At 40.4% G+C, this 17,202-nt stretch overlaps 1 long non-coding RNA gene across 1 annotated transcript; it reads left to right on the forward strand.

Moving 5' to 3' along the window:
• Positions 1-3,425: 3,425 nt before the first annotated feature.
• Positions 3,426-7,165, forward strand: LOC117540226. The gene is made up of 2 exons (XR_004568130.1): positions 3,426-3,674; positions 5,845-7,165. It is a non-coding gene; the product is annotated as an uncharacterized LOC117540226 (long non-coding RNA).
• Positions 7,166-17,202: the final 10,037 nt, after the last annotated feature.

A 17,202-nucleotide genomic window follows, 5' to 3' on the forward strand; every position in this document is an offset into this window, starting at 1 on the left:
TCTAAGTTATTTTGCAGAGTGATGTAACAGTATGTCAGTGAACACCTTACACTCTGTCAGAGGTCAGTTTATGGTTACTTTGTTGGAGTTAAACGGTTAAACAGTGTAACAGTTACATTTGAAAGAAGCACTGACTCAAGGAGCCAAATGTTTAAGTCAGTGTAGAAGAGCATCACAATTCAGTACCTCAAATGGGTCGAAGAAAAGTCTCACTGGGAAAGTGCATTTAATTAGGAATGTTAAAAAAATGCGCTGAGGAAATATATAAAGATCTATGTTATGGAAGACAAAAGGCTTATTCAGCTAAGTCATCCTGGGGATGTTGTTAAAAATATATTCCAAGTTGGAAACAGTACAGAACAAGTGCCTCGTAGCTCTTTTGATATCCTGTTAAAAACTGTGAAAGCTACATCATTAGTAGTTGAGGTAGTGAGAGTACTTCATGCACCGCAATGTTAATTACATTTCCTTTACTATAACTCTTCCCTATAGCTATTCCTAATAGAGCATGTTTTCATTTTTATTGGTTACATATGAAAGGTATAAAGGCCAAATCTGAATGGCTTTCTGATCCATTGTTTGCTGACCGAGCGAGCCTTCGAAAAACTGGGTTGTCTTATTTCACAGTTAGCGAGTTGGTAGGCATCGAAAAATGTTTTTTTTTAAATGTGTTTTTTGGGCTATAAAAAGTCAAAGTTGTAAGATAAACTGCTAACTTGTAAGATGAAATGAACCTGTAGTCAGGTTAACATGTGCAAAGCTCTGTCCTGGTCCAGTCTGATACACTCCACATTTATGCTCAGCATGTGAGTGACGTCGATAAAGTCTCCCAAGAAGACTCAGGGCCTATAAAGGATAGGATGGATATTAAGATTGTTCAGTGTGACATGTTCATTCTGGCTACATGCCAACTTCTGACCTAAGGTTATTTGTTTTTAGGCTTTGTGTCTCTAACTCATAAACATAAGTAAGAATTGAAGTTGTCCCACACACAAACTTTAAACTACCTTTACATTTTGAAGACATTTTATGAGTCACCTGGAATGAAGAACCAGGAAGTATGTGCCGCTCAGGGACTGGAATGTCAAAAATATTATTATAAAAAAATAGAGTGAGGGCTCTGATCCCTTCCTCTTTTTTGTCCCATCCCTTCCTCTTCATCATACAGATTTGACGTACTGTATAGAGATTTCCTCTCAATCTGTGAACGCTTGAGTCTTTGCACTGAATGGTTTATTTACAAAGTATTCCGAGTGTTTTGAAGAATGTGTGTGAGCGATTTTCTTTGCTTGTGTATAAATGTTTACATGGCTCAGGAATGTTCTGAAATGTGATCAACTCACCAGAGAGTGCCAACAGCCACATTAACACACACACACACACACACACACACACACACACACACACACACACACACACACACACACACAAGTACAGCTGTGGTAAACATTACCGGTTGTGTGTGCTGGTTATACGGTTGGTTAGATCAGTTTATGCAATGATTCGTCTTTCATTCAAAACTGCACACACAGCACAGTTATGTCCTGGAGGAATATACTGATATTTTTCACAGTAATACACACATGTACACACACACATACACACACAATATGTCATTATTGTAGTGTCGGTTGCATCAGGGCAGAGGGACAAATAATGAATCAGTGCTTGGAGACGTTGAATTGACCTCCCATAAAACATATTTTGCAGAGCTAAAGAGGCACCACTTGATCCCAAAGCCCCACCACACCCACGCACCACAAACACACACACACACATACACACACACACATACACACACACACACACACACACACACACACACACACACACTGAAACACACATGATAGTGGGCCAGGGGTGAGCCCGGCTGTTCTGTTTGACAACTAATGAAGCAGGCCTCAAAGACAAGATGGCACTTGCTGCCATTTCCACTCTGAAGACAAACACACAAACACACACACACACACACACACACACACACACACACACACACACACACACTGGCACTCTGCCATCCATGACTCTGAATAACAATCACAACAAATGAAAGTGGCTGTGAGGGGGAAACTTTCCTCATTGTCTGTTTTAATTTGAGTCTTATTTAACGAGTCGAAAATCAAACGTTGGATAAGGGGGTGGGCGGCAGGCGAGGCGGCGCACAGATACGACAAAAGACGCTGAGAGGGGGGAGAAGAAGAAGAAAACGACAGAGACACATCAGACTCCATCAGTCTGAAAATAGAGCAGTTTTTTGTTTCATCCGACAGGGAGAGGTGTCGATAATTAGGCTCTGTCAGGTAGAGGGGTGTGTGTGTGTGTGTGTGTGTGTGTGTGTGTGTGTGTGTGTGTGTGTGTGTGTGTGTGTGTGTGTGTGTGTGTGTGTGTGTGTGTGTGTGTGTGTGTGTGTGTGTGTGTGTGTGTGTGTGTGTGTGTGTGTGTGTGTGTGTGTGTGTGTGTGTGTGTGTGTGTGTGTGTGTGTGCGTGCGTGTGTGTGTGTGTGTGTGTGTGTGTGTGTGTGTGTGTGTGCGTGTGTGTAGAGTCTCCCTGACAGTATGTGCTGAGAGCACTGTAAATGCATGGGTAATGGTTGTCAGTGTGTGACAGCTAAATGGCCCTTTAGTTCTCTTCTCAGCACCACATTGACACACACACCCTTTCTCTTTTCTTTTTTTGTTACACACACACACAAACACACACAACGTCAGCATCTACACCTCTAAGTTAGAGCAAAGGATCTTCATTTTCATGTTCATCGACTTAATTATCATCAGAAACAACACACGACCGCCCCTCCACTCGAGGGAGTAACACTGAGAACGAGTATGATGGAGGTTCCCATGCAGCTTGTTGTCCCTGTAAACACTCAGGATTGTGTTAACCTATAGTTCTTTACTATCAAATGATTCTAAATGATATTTTTTGTTACGCATGGAGTGTTTTATTTCAAAGAGACATGAGATTAGATGGTATAATTTTCAGCTTGAGAAGCAAATCAGCGAATGTGAAGGAGTCTGTTCAACATAGGTAATGTTTATGAAAAAATACAAAGGAAATAGAAGTTAAATCAACTATTAATAAACTCAAAAAGAAATAAAAAAGAAACAGAGAAAAGACAGACAGCTAAAACCAACAGAACACAGCAGGCTGCCCCTCACTCTCCAGCAGTGTTGGGACTAACGCGTTACAAAGTTACTGCGTTAGTTTTTTATATAGTCAACAGCCAGGCGAACAGAGATGAGAACTGTACTTAAGTACAGTAGGCTACTTGAGTAAATGTACTTAGATACTTCCTGTGTCACATGCGGAGACGCACTGTGGGCGTGTTTGTGTTGTTTAACAAGACTATCATGGCGGCGGCGGAGCTCAAGTCTAGTTTCTCCAGCTGGAGATATTCTCACTATTTCACTTTTGTCGAGCACAAAGAAAAGAACGTTTCTGTTAAATGTAAGTTGTGTCCTGGCGGGTCAAAGAGCCTATCTACTGCCCAAACCAGTAATTCAAATCTCTTAAAACATCTGCAAAAACAACATGCTGGGACGAAGCTAGTATATAAGACCGACACAGACCCAGACTCATCCAACGCCACTCCACCTCCACCTACGTAAGCAACAGCGGCTGGATTTTAACCAAGGGACTGCTGGCCAGGAAAAAGTCGATAAAGCCATTGCACGGTATGTTGTAGAACACATGCAGGCTATTGCTACAGTGGAGTCACCCGCTTTCAGGGAGCTAGTTAGCATGATACCAAGTCCGGGCGGCACACGTCATATCGGACGGAAAACTTGTTCCAACTACCTGGAGAAAGAATATACTAAAATGGAAAGCCAGCTAATATCGATGCAATCCAGATTGCATATAATGCATGTCAAGTTGATCAACAGATTGTATTATTCTCCAATGAAATAACAGTACTGAAATGAAGGCTATAAGGGCATTAATGGGAGCCCTTTTTTTAAGTAACTAAAACGTTACTTGTCACAGTAACGCATTACTTTCTGGTGTAAGTAATCAGTAAAGTAACTGAGTTACTTTTGAAATGAAGTAACTAGTAATGGTAACTAGTTACTGGTTTTCAGTAACTAGCACAACACTGCTCTCCAGTGGGGTCTACATTCACTTCTGCCCACATACTGAGCTGGACTGAAAAGAAAATATGATCAAAAAGGAGAGAAATCAATTCCACCTCAGGTAGAGAAGTTTAATTTTGTATCAGAATAAAAGATTTAAAATATGATCTTGTAATGTCTCTCTCATTGATTCTTTTATTATAGATTGTAGTTCATTAAAAAAAACTGTGATTTACATTTCATTTGGGTTACATTTCAGAAATGAGCTTAAAAATGTGCAACAATGTATTGAAAACATAACTGATCGCTTGTTAATTTGCACATGTCATAGCACTGTAATAGGGAAAACATAGCTATGAAACAGGTGGAGTAAGATGGCTACTGCATGGTGAGAGTGAGATGGTTAAAGGTTAAAGGGCTTATGAGTTACTTTTGGAAAAGATTCCCTTCGAAAAAGTTCTTGGCTACCAAAATAGGCTTATCAACTACCTATCAGTCACTGTCTGTGTTGCCTACATAAACACACACCCTCAGCGAGGTTAGAGTTCAGACAGCTGGATAATAACATTACAACTAATGGACTCTCATCTGTTTATTCACAAAGGCCTCCTCTCTCTTTTCTCTCTGTGTGTGTGTGTGTGTGTGTGTGTGTGTGTGTGTGTGTGTGTATGTGTGTGTGTATGTGTGTGTGTGTGTGTGTGTGTGTGTGTGTGTGTGTGTGTGTGTGTGTGTGTGTGTGTGTGTGTGTGTGTGTGTGTGTGTGTGTGTGTGTGTGTGTGTGTGTGTGTGTGTGTGTGTGTGTGTGTGTGTGGCCTAGCATTACTATACACAGTCACGTGTGGGGACTCGCCTCCCTTATGGGGACAAATTGGAGGTCCCCATGAGGGGAATCATTCATTTAGGGTGAGGACTTGGTTAGGTTAGGATTAGGGTTAAGGGTAAGGGTTAGGGTTAGGCATGTGTTGGTTATGGTTAAGGTTAGGATAAGTCTCCAGGAAATGCATGTATGTAATGTCCCCTGAAGTGATGTATACGGTGTGTGTGTGTGTGTGTGTGTGTGTGTGTGTGTGTGTGTGTGTGTGTGTGTGTGTGTGTGTGTGTGTGTGTGTGTGTGTGTGTGTGTGTGTGTGTGTGTGTGTGTGTGTGTGTGTGTGTGTGTGTGTGTGTGTGTGTTGTTGTGTGTAGGCAGGCAGAGAAGACCGTTTTCAGCGGTTTCACGTTGCGTCTCGAGGGACGCTGTGGTGACTATACCCAGAGTGCTTTGCTGCACAGGCAGGTCTGTGTGGGAGTGAGCCGGTAGTTTTATTACATTACTGTCAGGCACAGAGACCCACTGTGGCTCAGCATCATGATGCACACTAATCCACCACCGACAAGGTGTGTGTGTTTACGTGTGTGTTTGTCCATATCTGCACATAACGTGTATGTGAATTCCTTTGTTTCTGTCTTTAACACTTCAATGTTTCCTCTGAATCCATTTATAGTTTATTAGAATGTATTTTTATTTATATGTTGATCTTAAAGCATTTTCCAATTATCTTACAATGCTTACAACGGCTGCTCAGAGTGACAGGTGGGTGTGCTCAAAGGTTGCTAGCCACTAGCTCTCTGCTCTGTCATCATATTGCAAGATGGTCTCTAGTTGAAGCAGTCTGCGATTTTTTTATGAAACATGTGTGTTGTGTATTATAAAAGAGAAGAAGGGTGATGAAAGTGATGAACGCTGCTTGTGAATATGTTTTGTTTATGGCATATGTCTGCTTCTGATGTCTAGATCATCAACAGGCCACAGGTGCCATTAAACACCTGCTGATGACAGCAAAAGGTGCTCATGGGAGCTCGGTGCAGAGAGAGGAGCCGGACAGACTGCTGCTGACAGCTGGCCAATCATCTCTGCTGAAAACCTGATGACATCAGCAAACCTCGGCCGTTGAGCTGAACTGCTGCTGGAAAGTTTATGAATTTCTCCATGTTGATTATCAAAGTGGATATTCAAGATTGTTATTTGGAAAGTTTAGTTTTATTATCTGATATGTCAACTCTGTGGCATATGGAGTATTAATGCACTTATAATATGTATTTATCACTTACACTTGTGATCAAAATGCAGCATCTTACATGTTTTAACTTTTGCAGTTTAAAAATATACGTAGAACTGTATATTTCTCAGAATTAGTTCAAATTTCTTTGTAGAAAAGGATATTTTATTCTTAATGTATACTTGATACGAAATTACAAGAAAGGTATATATCAAAAGCCATATACCATGTCAAAAGGTGCTCACTTGTTTTCAGGTGATACATAAACCAAAACAACAAAATACCTCACTGTAAAATATGTTTAATGTACTTACATGTCGATCACTTCCCTCCAACACTGTTGAAGTGTATTTTTTTCTCATTTTGTGTTACTGATATCTCTGAACTGTTGGCTGTTGTATGTGGGAAAAAAAGGTTTCAGGCTGCTGTGTTTCCTCCCGGATTATTCCAGGAGGTTGTGATTCTGGGCCAGCTGGGAATTTCCAACGATTTAAGTGACATCATTGAGTCAAATAATATCCACGAAAACAATGCTGCCTGGCAACGGAAAGAGTTCCAACATCATTTATTCCCTTTTGGGACGGCCACTAGAATCTGTTGATGGGTTTTTTAAACACCTCCAAAGGCAAGATTCAAGCCAGAAAATAACATGTTTTACACCTTGATTACATTGTGAGTGAGGTAGCGATTCCCAAACTTTTTTATATAAAGTAATATAATTTGTGCCAATTGTGACTGAAGATGTATCCTTTCTTGCTTTTAGAGAACTGAATATATTCAAATATATTTTAATTCACAAGAAAGAAATGTTTTTACATTCACAAATTCTGCCCGTCATTCATTTATCCATCCGCAAAATTTCTGTTTGTTTCTTGTATGACTTCTGCAACAGTTAATGACTACTTTTACGCCCAAACTGACTCCACACAGCTGCTTCCCTTCAAGGATTATTCCCCGCAGTTACACAGTTGAAATACACATTGTTAACCTGGATCCACCCCCATATACTTGTAATTTTTGCGTTGTGTGATGCAGAATACAAAATGAAGAAATGTATCAATAATTTGTTGGGTCATTTTTACATTACATGTTACTTGTTAGACGCTTTTATCCAATGCGACTTACATACTCAATACTGTGGACAATCACCACAGGAGCAATTTGGGGGGAAGTGCCTTGCCCAGGGACACAACGACATGCTGACTGCAGTGGGATTTGAACCTGTGACCCCCTTATCCCAAAACCAAGGCTCTATCCACTGCGCCATACGCCTCCCGTCATAAATTGTATTTTTCTGTTTTTCTTTGCTGTTCATCAAATGTATTCAATAAATATGTTAGTTCAAAGCAATTGACATCAAACAAAACACTTCTACCTCCACCATTTTGCACGACATGTTACAGAGTCCCTTAACATGATATAAAAGGCATATTGGATGTTTTCTTTCAATGCTAATTAGCCTAGAGTACTATTCTCTCTTTTTGTTTATTGTATTATGTAAATGTGAAGTAGATCTACTGAACGTACCCCGAAACCAATAAATAGTATTTCTATCACGTAAAAAGTTTAAAAGCAAACGTTTAATTATGGAGGTAAAAGCAGAAGATCCATGAGACCCTGTTGAGCATCCCCTCTCAAGTCTGGTTAGACTAGTAGTTACATTGTTGGTTGATTTTTTTTAAAGAGTGAAATTCAATATGAACAATTAATTAATCTTTATATGGAAGAAAAAATCATGAGACACATACATACATAGAAAGATGTATTAACAAAGTAGCAGAAGACAGCCATATGCAAACTCAAATGTTAAAAATATGTCTTGATGTTATTTTTGTCTCTTGGCTCCTAAATGGAAACGACTTATTCCCCCTGTGGGAGGGGCTTGTTTCCCAGGGCGACAGTTAGCTGCTCACAGAGGCAGGTGTGCAGTCTCCGATGGTATGTTGAGAACTTGTGTAATGCTGTTCAGCCTGCCAGGAACGCAGGAAAGTGGCTTTAATGGTTTATCACCTCATGCATACACTATTTTTTGCAACTAGCTGGTCCCAGTATAATTTCAATAGCTGCTGTTGTTGTTTTTGTGGATTAACAGACACAGTCATGTCTAAGTTTATTTTACAGAAAGATATGTCTGGTTAATGGACTAACATTTATATACAGGCCACTCCTCGGCCACAAATAGCCTCGCCGCTGCTGAAAAGTAAGCTTTCTCTCCGCGGTGTGAGCATTCGGTTTGTGTGTTACTAATGTGAGCTGACAAGTAAACCTGTGAGTCTCTCCCCCATACCAGCGCCCACTGCTGAGCCGCTGTGTAAGTGTGTGTGTTTGTGGCGCTGTGGGGGAGAAGCCAGCAGTGTGTCAGGCAGTAATCAGGTCGTAAACTCCATCAGGTTCTGTTTTCTCTGGAAGACTTTGGAGGGGACGAAGGGGAAGTACGAAGGTGGGCGAGAAGGAAAGAGGCAGTAAAACTCTGGTTAGCTCTGTCAGCTCTCCTTCAATCAACAGTGAGACGGAGGGGGACAGAGTAAAGCCAGGGGGGTGAGGAACACATAAAGCATGCAGGGAGAACGATGGAGGGGAGTCAAACAGGTTGGCAGAGAGCGAGAGAGCAGCAGGGGAAAAATATATGGCTTCTTGGGGGTTTAAAAGTATTTGTAAAAATGTTTTATAGAATGTTACAGCCTTCTGTGCTGGCAGATGGTTGGAGTTTGACACATGTGACAATAAATAAGAATTATTGGACTAGAGTCTGGTGGGGGGCTTCTGTCCAGCAGCCACAGCCCTGCATAATCTCAGTCATCACTTGTCTCTAGTTTGTCAGTAGCAGGAGACACATGTGGTGCACACAAACACACAGAAACACACACACTCTGCAGACTTCAGAGGTCATCTTTGGGGGGGTGTAGGGAAAGAGGGGAGTGATGATAAGTCAAGGCTATCTGTGTGTGTGGTGATGATGATGATACTGAGTAAACGGTGGTCACAGCAACTGTTGTGATGAAAACATTATTTTATTTTAATGTGAGAGAGACACTGGACAAAATCACATATGATAACATACACCTGGTCAGCTAATCTTCCGCTATCAGAGACATGACCCAGCTGTGTGTGTGTGTGTGTGTGTGTGTGTGTGTGTGTGTGTGTGTGTGTGTGTGTGTGTGTGTGTGTGTGTGTGTGTGTGTGTGTGTGTGTGTGTGTGTGTGTGTGTGTGTGTGTGTGTGTGTGTGTGTGTGTGTGTGTGTGTGTGTGTGTGTGTGTGTGTGTGTGTGTGTGTGTGTGTGTGTGTGTGTGTGTGTGTGTGTGTGTGTGTGTGTGTGTGTGTGTGTGTGTGTGTGTGTGTGTGTGTACACACACACGTACACACACACGTACACACACGTACGTACTAATTGTAACTGGACCCAGTAATGAAGCTTTTCGGAGCTTCCTGTTGTGACTCTGTTCTTCTGTCGGGGGTCAAACACTCGTCTCCCCGACAGTAACCCAAACAACAGCACAGTGTTGTTGTTTTTAAGTCGTATCAATATTATATCAGGCTTAAAGTAAATGTTATACCCCACGGTTTGATTACCACAGGCAAATGAAACCATAGTCAAAGATTATTCACCAAGCAAAAAGGCTTTTCAGGGAAGACAATTTTACATTTCCACATACTACTTGATCATGGGCATTTCCACAGCTGTTAGTTCATCTGTCAGCAGGTCAGTGGCATCTCAAAATGTGTCCAAGGAACAACTAATAATATAGCATCGCTGCATCTCTTTCAAAATAATAAGTGTTTAAAATGTGTACTTATACATAGCAAAATATCTGAGATTTCTTAAATGAAAGGCCTTTGTTCGAAATAATATGATCTTTCTTACGATAAAGAATATAAGGACTGAAAAAAAGACTTAATGAGACAAAGAGCTGTTTCCAAATGTTAAGATTGAAGATGAAGACATCAAACTTCTTCTTTTTTAAATCCAGGTATATTCAACCATGTGTATATATTTGAGCTACAGAAAGAGTGCACTGATAGAGCAGATTTAAGTTCCCTGCTCTCACTCACATTAAGAAATTGCTCACTTTGATAAGATGATTAGATAACCAATGTGCTTTGGTGTGAAAGGATGAGTTGTCTGTTGGCGAGTGTAAAAGGAAGTTTTTCTTCAAAGATTGAATCACTGATTATCTGAGGCAATAATAAACATTCACAAATGTTGACATTTCAGCTTTCATATCAAACAGCGTACGATTTATTCTTTGTCAGGGGCGTGTGAAAAGCAATTAAGTTCTTAACCAAATCAATTTTCGCATCTCCTGTACCCCCCACCACTCTCCTCTGTATAGCATACATTGATGTATGTAGACAAACACTCACACACTCTTTCCCTCATGAGATCTCACAGTCAGTGTTTGAAGCTGTAAAGATTGTCAGGATGCATCTTTTGCAAGAAAAGCCCATGGGCCTCATTTTAATTTATCATCTTTAAGAAAAGAGAGGTGCTTTCACAAGTCAAAAGAGGTGTGTGTGTGGGGGGGGGGGGGGGGGTGTCAGGGAGTTATATAGAATAGGCATCAACAGTTCAAAGAATGAATTCAAGCGTATAGGGTACACTATACAGTAGGTGTGCAGAGTGAAGTGGGAATGTATGTTTCACATAATGGTAAAAAAGCGTAATGGGTGACGAATAACATGAGGGTGCCAAAGGATAACATTGAATATGAAACACTATAGCGGAACAGTTAAATATACCTCAGAGCTCAGAGTAACATAACAATTGGTGCAATTTGAGAACCTTGTGAACACAAATTGACATTTCCTACATGACCCTGGCTCCAGTCCAGGCTGTCAAATTTTGAATGGCGATACAATTGGGTTTCAGAGGGACATTCAGTTTATCATTACATGTTCATTGTCTTTTATGCTGCGCCATACATACTTCAAACAGGTAGAAACAGAGAAGAAAAAAGAACAAAGTGCCGGCTAGAAATCCATCGCGCTCAGCCTCTAACTTTTGTGGCGTTCTAGTAAATGTAAAGCCAAAATACATAATGCAACATTTTCCATGATACTTGGCATGAAAAAGAAGGCAATTTGTGGGTTTGATTGAATCCTCATTGTCTAAAATTATCAAACAAGTCTCAATGACTTTGTAATAGTGCTTAATATACAAGTTACTCAGTAGATTGAAAGATTGGAAGTGAATTGGATTTCCAATGAAAAAATATAAAAGTCAATATAAGCTTAAACTGGTTATGCATGAAAACACACACACGCACACCAGAACACACACACACACAAACACACACGCACACCAGAACACACACACACAAACACACACACGTACCATATTGTCTAGACCAGTGATTCTCAAATGGGGGTACGCGGACCCCTGGGGGTACGTTGGGGTACTGCAGGGGGTACGTGAGATTTTTTTTTAAAAAGAAAAAAAAAGGTTCATTAAAAAAATAATCTTAGTAAAATAAGTTAAATAGAAAACACAATTGTATATAAAACATTCCTAGAACCACCAAGGGGGTCCTCATATAAACATGTCAAATGTGTGTATTGTATTTTATAGTTTTTCACAATAACATATTACATAATTAAAAATCTGTTTTATAAAAGTGTTATGTTATTTTTTTTCATGCATAAAATGAAAATATCCTTATTTTGTTGTAATGCATACCACGAAGGAGTTAATACATCACACACTGAGGGAACATCACTATATTGTATTTTTAGGCTTTTTTGATCAAAAATGTTCGGGATCGGTCAGGGGGTACTTGGCTGAGAAAATGTTTCAAAGGGGGTACATTACTGAAAAAAGTTTGAGAAGCACTGGTCTAGACCATTCTGCTACAGTGACCCTAAATCTCAACTGTTCATTATTAGGCTTGTTCCGAAAATTGATGGTATAATTAGCCGAATTAGTTCAATTCACTGTGTCCCCCTTAGTAAATCCGACCAATACTCACACACACACACACACACACACACACACACACACACACATACATACACACACACACACACACACACATGATTACAGTACACCTGACTAAAGCCATTTCACTGGGTTGTAGTTGTTAGTTTAGTGGAGGTTAAGCTAACACTGTAAATTACTGCAGTATGTAGTGAGTACTTGCGTTACAACAACAGCGGGTTGACTACATTGTGTGCATGTTTGTGTGTGTTAACAGAGAGAAATAAACACACTGACATACTTTGTGTGTGCAGTGCCAGCAGTCCGTGCTCTAATTGAGCAGCAGTTGTGTGTAATGGCTGTGATATTTATCTGGGCGGAGAGGTCAGGTATGATAACGATCTGGGTTGCCAGGTTTGGTCTCGGGGGTTACAGGACATGGTCTTATCTTGAGGGCCTCTCCTGCACTTATTATGAAGCCTGTAATGAATGACAATAACCTCTTAATGGAGCACAGGAGGGGGCGTTTGTGTTTTCTGGTTCATTCTCACCGAACTGAAAGTCTATTATTTATCAAGGCCCAGGTCAGAGAGTCTTACAATGTATTTACTAAGTAGTATTACTGGTAGAAGTAGATGAGTTTTAATTTGCTTTTGGTGTTCCAATATTTATCCAAGAGTGCTTTGACTATGAAAATGAAGATGGTAGTCCTAAGTCTTCATCACAAAATCATTTGAAATGGCCAACTTATCCAGAAAACTCTATTCATTTGAAAGATCTGACACGATCTGTGGACTTTTTGCTTTAAACTCAACTTAAATGAAGTTTTACATGTACACCTGGATGATTCCACCAAACGAAGGGCGGAAAGTCAACTTTAGCTAATTATATTGTTTTTAAGTAGCATTTGGATAACAATATGACAGAGTAATAATCTACATCAAACTTTTGCAACTCAGTGGGAACTTTTTAAATACCACCAGTTTTATTCTCTCAGATGATTATTCTCCCTTCTGTTCAAAGTTGAAAACCAAAGCTCACAGAGTTCACAAACAAAAGAAGAGGATGAAAAAGATTCAGAATCGCTGCTGCATAAAACAAACTGGTGTCAGACTGACACTCTTAATCCTTTGACCTTTTTTCTTCTGAGCAAACATACCACATCCTCACAGACAAACAGATGCTTAAACACTGTGGTCTAATGGTTTCCATAAAGTGTTCATCAGTCTGTGGCCTGGAGGGAATGATTGGTAAGTCATACTGTTGAACTTGGAGAGCGGCTGGGGGCTAAGATCAGGTCCTGGGCAACGCAAAGGGGCAGCTGCAGCCGCTCATTTGTGGCCACCCAGGACAAGTTAGTGTGTGTCTGTCTGTGTGTGTGTGTGTGGTGTGTGTGTGTGTGTGTGTGTGTGTGTGTGTGTGTGTGTGTGTGTGTGTGTGTGTGTGTGTGTGTGTGTGTGTGTGTGTGTGTGTGTGTGTGTGTGTGTGTGTGTGTGTGTGTGTGTGTGTGTGTGTGTGTGTGTGTGTGTGTGTGTGTGTGTGTGTGTGTGTGTGTGTGTGTGTGTGTGTGTGTGTGAGTGAGATGGCAGGACAGCTGCAGAGGTCTATTCATAGTGCCCTGATGTCTCCAATGTAGACTGATGTCTCTTTTCTGCTCTGAAAACATGCCACCCCTCAATCACCGTGACTTCTTTCTGTCAGTTCGCCAGTCGTCGTTCTTTTACTGCACAGACTCAGGAGCAACCCATCGTCCTAACACACCTGAGAGGAGAGGAGAGGAGAGGAGAGGAGAGGAGAGGAGAGGAGAGGAGAGGAGAGGAGAGGAGAGGAGAGGAGAGGAGAGGAGAGGAGGAGAGGAGAGACCATCAATGTAGATGTTTGGTGGAAAGTAGAAGCCTTTCCATTTTAATGTTGTTATTGCAAGATCATTAGAGAGAAATTGTACATATGGTCACAACGATTAGGAATGAAGGTGATTTGTCTGAGATTATTGAGGGATTCAGTTCACAATAGTTTTCAAATATCAATATATCAGAGTGGAAAATATATGCAGTATTACTATGGAATACTTAATGTTTAACATGTAATGCAACTACAATATGATATTTTAAAGGAAAACAGTAACTTATTTATTGATCCAGTTCATTAGTTACATCCGTCAGTATTTATTTATGTTTTGAGAGTCACCAGTCGACAAAGGAAAGTTCAATTTTCAGTCTCGTTATAGCTTCGTCTGCACCATCTCCTGAGGAAAAATTGCTAGTTGCTTATACTTTGTCTGTTATTTGGTTATAAGGTAAAGTGGGTTGATTAAAGATCAACCATTATCTCAATTGATTAAGTTGCTTGACTACAACAGAATCATTCAGATTGAAATACTTTCTTACACCAGTGGCGAACCGTGTCTGTCACAACTGGACCTTCTGTAGAGACACACGACTCATGGCTCCCTTAAATTAAAGATGAGACCCATGAAAGCCAAACATGATTTTCTCTTGTATTCTTTATTAAACGAGGAAGGTTGACCCCCCCATAGAAACTTGGGAAGGTAATACTCCCCCATCTGTTGTCCCACAATGAATTCTGATGGCCCTCGAGGGAAATTTGCCCTTGAATACTGACAAGGGAGCGGCTCCTCTGCACAGTTGGGATATTGCCCTCGTCTATTGTACCAGTTACACATGGTTGCATCAGGAATCTGTTCTCCAAAAACACAACATGTAATTAAGTGATGGATGTGTCTATCTATCTATCTATCTATCTTTCTATCTATCAATCTCTCTATCACTCTCACTCATCCTCATCACACCTTCTTCTCCACAATTGTTAACACACTCATTAGCACCAAGGCACACTCCCTCACAAAAACAACACACACACACAAACAAGCCACAACTTGCCCAGCAGATACACATTTAACCATGATGCCTCGGGGGACAGCCAGAAGGTAGCCTGAGGGTAGAAAACAGAGAGAGAACAAGGCAGAGGGAAGAAAGAAAAGTGTGAAGATCTAAGGTCACGTTCCTCCCGGTGCAGCCGGCTTCCCTCTCTGATTGAAATTGATTTAAGTTTTGTAACAGCGATGATTAGAGTTAAAGATAATACTACTTGCTTCTATTTGTACATCAACGTGTGCATACCAACATGCAGGCTCTTGGCTTCATAACTCTGACAGACGTCGTCTTGTTCATGTAAGCCACGTCTTTCCATTTTTGGGCATCGTTCCCATTTCCTGCTATGAATATGTATGCGAGTGGATGGAATCTACCACAAGAAGACCATAGAGAGCTCCTGATGCACACACACACACACACCTGAATACCACAGATTGTAAGAGGATGTATATCATCGCTCTGGTGTAGCTGAACAAACTGAAAATATGGAGAGTTAACCACCGTTAAATGAACACACCAACTCTTGTAGATTCTTCCCTCAAGTGCTCGATGCTTACACTTCATCATTAGATACTTCATGCTGAGTGACAGTAGGCCACTTACTAACACAGAAATACAGTTATATTTATCAATAGATGAATGAACAAATGTTTTTTGCTGAAGAACTTTACTATTATTGGAAATGAGGAAAGTATTACCTGATAGATCTAAACAGTTGGATAATTTTATGTCAAAACCTGTTCAATTTCATAGAAAATACCCAAGTTTTTTCAAATGATTGGTGTTTTAATTCAGGATACAGTAGCACAAGTGTTAGTGTGTGATACTAGCTAGCTATTAAAAAGGGTTAAAGAGGCAGGTAAGTCACATGTGTTTACTTTGTCTAGTGACAAAAACATATGCTGTGATTGAAATCATTTTAACTCAAGTCCAGCTTGATTAAAAAAAACTGTTTAAATAACTAGTGTTCAGATTGGAAAGCAAATTTAAGATGTGAAATAAAAAGTTAAAGCTTAAACACGATCATACAAGAGAAGACATTACATTTCTCTAAAAGATGGGAATCAAGGTGAAGATGTGTTTGCGAAAAGTTATCAGTTAGCTCCGTTGTTCTACCTTTTGACAGCAGAGTTGTGTGGAAGTTAAACAGACAAAGTCAGGAAAAATAACAAAGTGGGGAAAAGTTGGAAACACCTCTGACATGTTAGCAGACTCGGGGTGAGGTGAGTAACCACAGCTTTCTGTATCTACAGTGATTAGTGCCACAGCAACTTCCTCACTTCACCTCAGCACAGCACCTCTCGGCTGCCTGGTAACGCACACACACACACATTGAGAAAACCTCTGTTAGAATAACACGCATGTCACACACACACACACCCACATTAACTCTGTTATGCTGTAATGTGTGACAGTGATGTGAGGCATCATTACAGAGAGACAAAGCAAACTATTTTTGTTCTGCTAAAACAAAACAGGATTTAACACTTTGTAGCATTCTGTTCGGAGACAAGTAAACAAGCAGTATAATTATGGGCTCATTTGAGACAAACAACCAGCGTCTGAGTGTGTGTTTGTTTGTCTGTCTGTACACGTGTGTGCAAACACAACTACGTCCTCTATCAGAGATGAGATGAGAGGAAAAGGATGAAAGATACTCTGTCTTACTTTGGCAGATGACAAATAAATGACAGCACACACACATTGATACACACATACAACAGCATAAACACGTGTGTAATGAAACACACAAACAAATGGAAGAAAGCACAGAGACACACACTCCAAACAAATTTGTTTGAAAAGTGACACTTTTCACACTGTCATTACACAGCTCTCGGCTGTCATTTTAGTGTTTCTCATCAGTACATCACACAGACAAAAAATGTGTTCACACACGCAGAGACAGGCGTGCATTGACACACACACACACACACACACATGCTGCTACAGTTCTATACTGAGCTGACAAATGCGCAAAACCATTTTAACACAACAGTGAACGCACAGCCAGGGAGCTACAAAAACCTTGTTTCGACAAAACAAACTGCCTTTTTTAGTTCTGATGAAGCTCCAACAGCAAGCGCTAATGAATACAAACACCTGTGTGACGGAAACAAGGATGTATGTTCATATGGGGTAATATTAGCATCAAAAACTGTCATATTCATTTTCTCAAGGGACTGAGGCATTAATAAGATGCGTTTTTAGAGTAAATATCAGACAACTCTGATGAGTCAGAAGAGTTGACCTCAACAAAGAAATGTTTTTCTGAACATAAATGATT

This window comes from Gymnodraco acuticeps, unplaced genomic scaffold (genome assembly GCF_902827175.1).
Source record: "Gymnodraco acuticeps unplaced genomic scaffold, fGymAcu1.1, whole genome shotgun sequence".
In the NCBI taxonomy this organism is placed as follows: Eukaryota; Metazoa; Chordata; class Actinopteri; order Perciformes; family Bathydraconidae; genus Gymnodraco; species Gymnodraco acuticeps.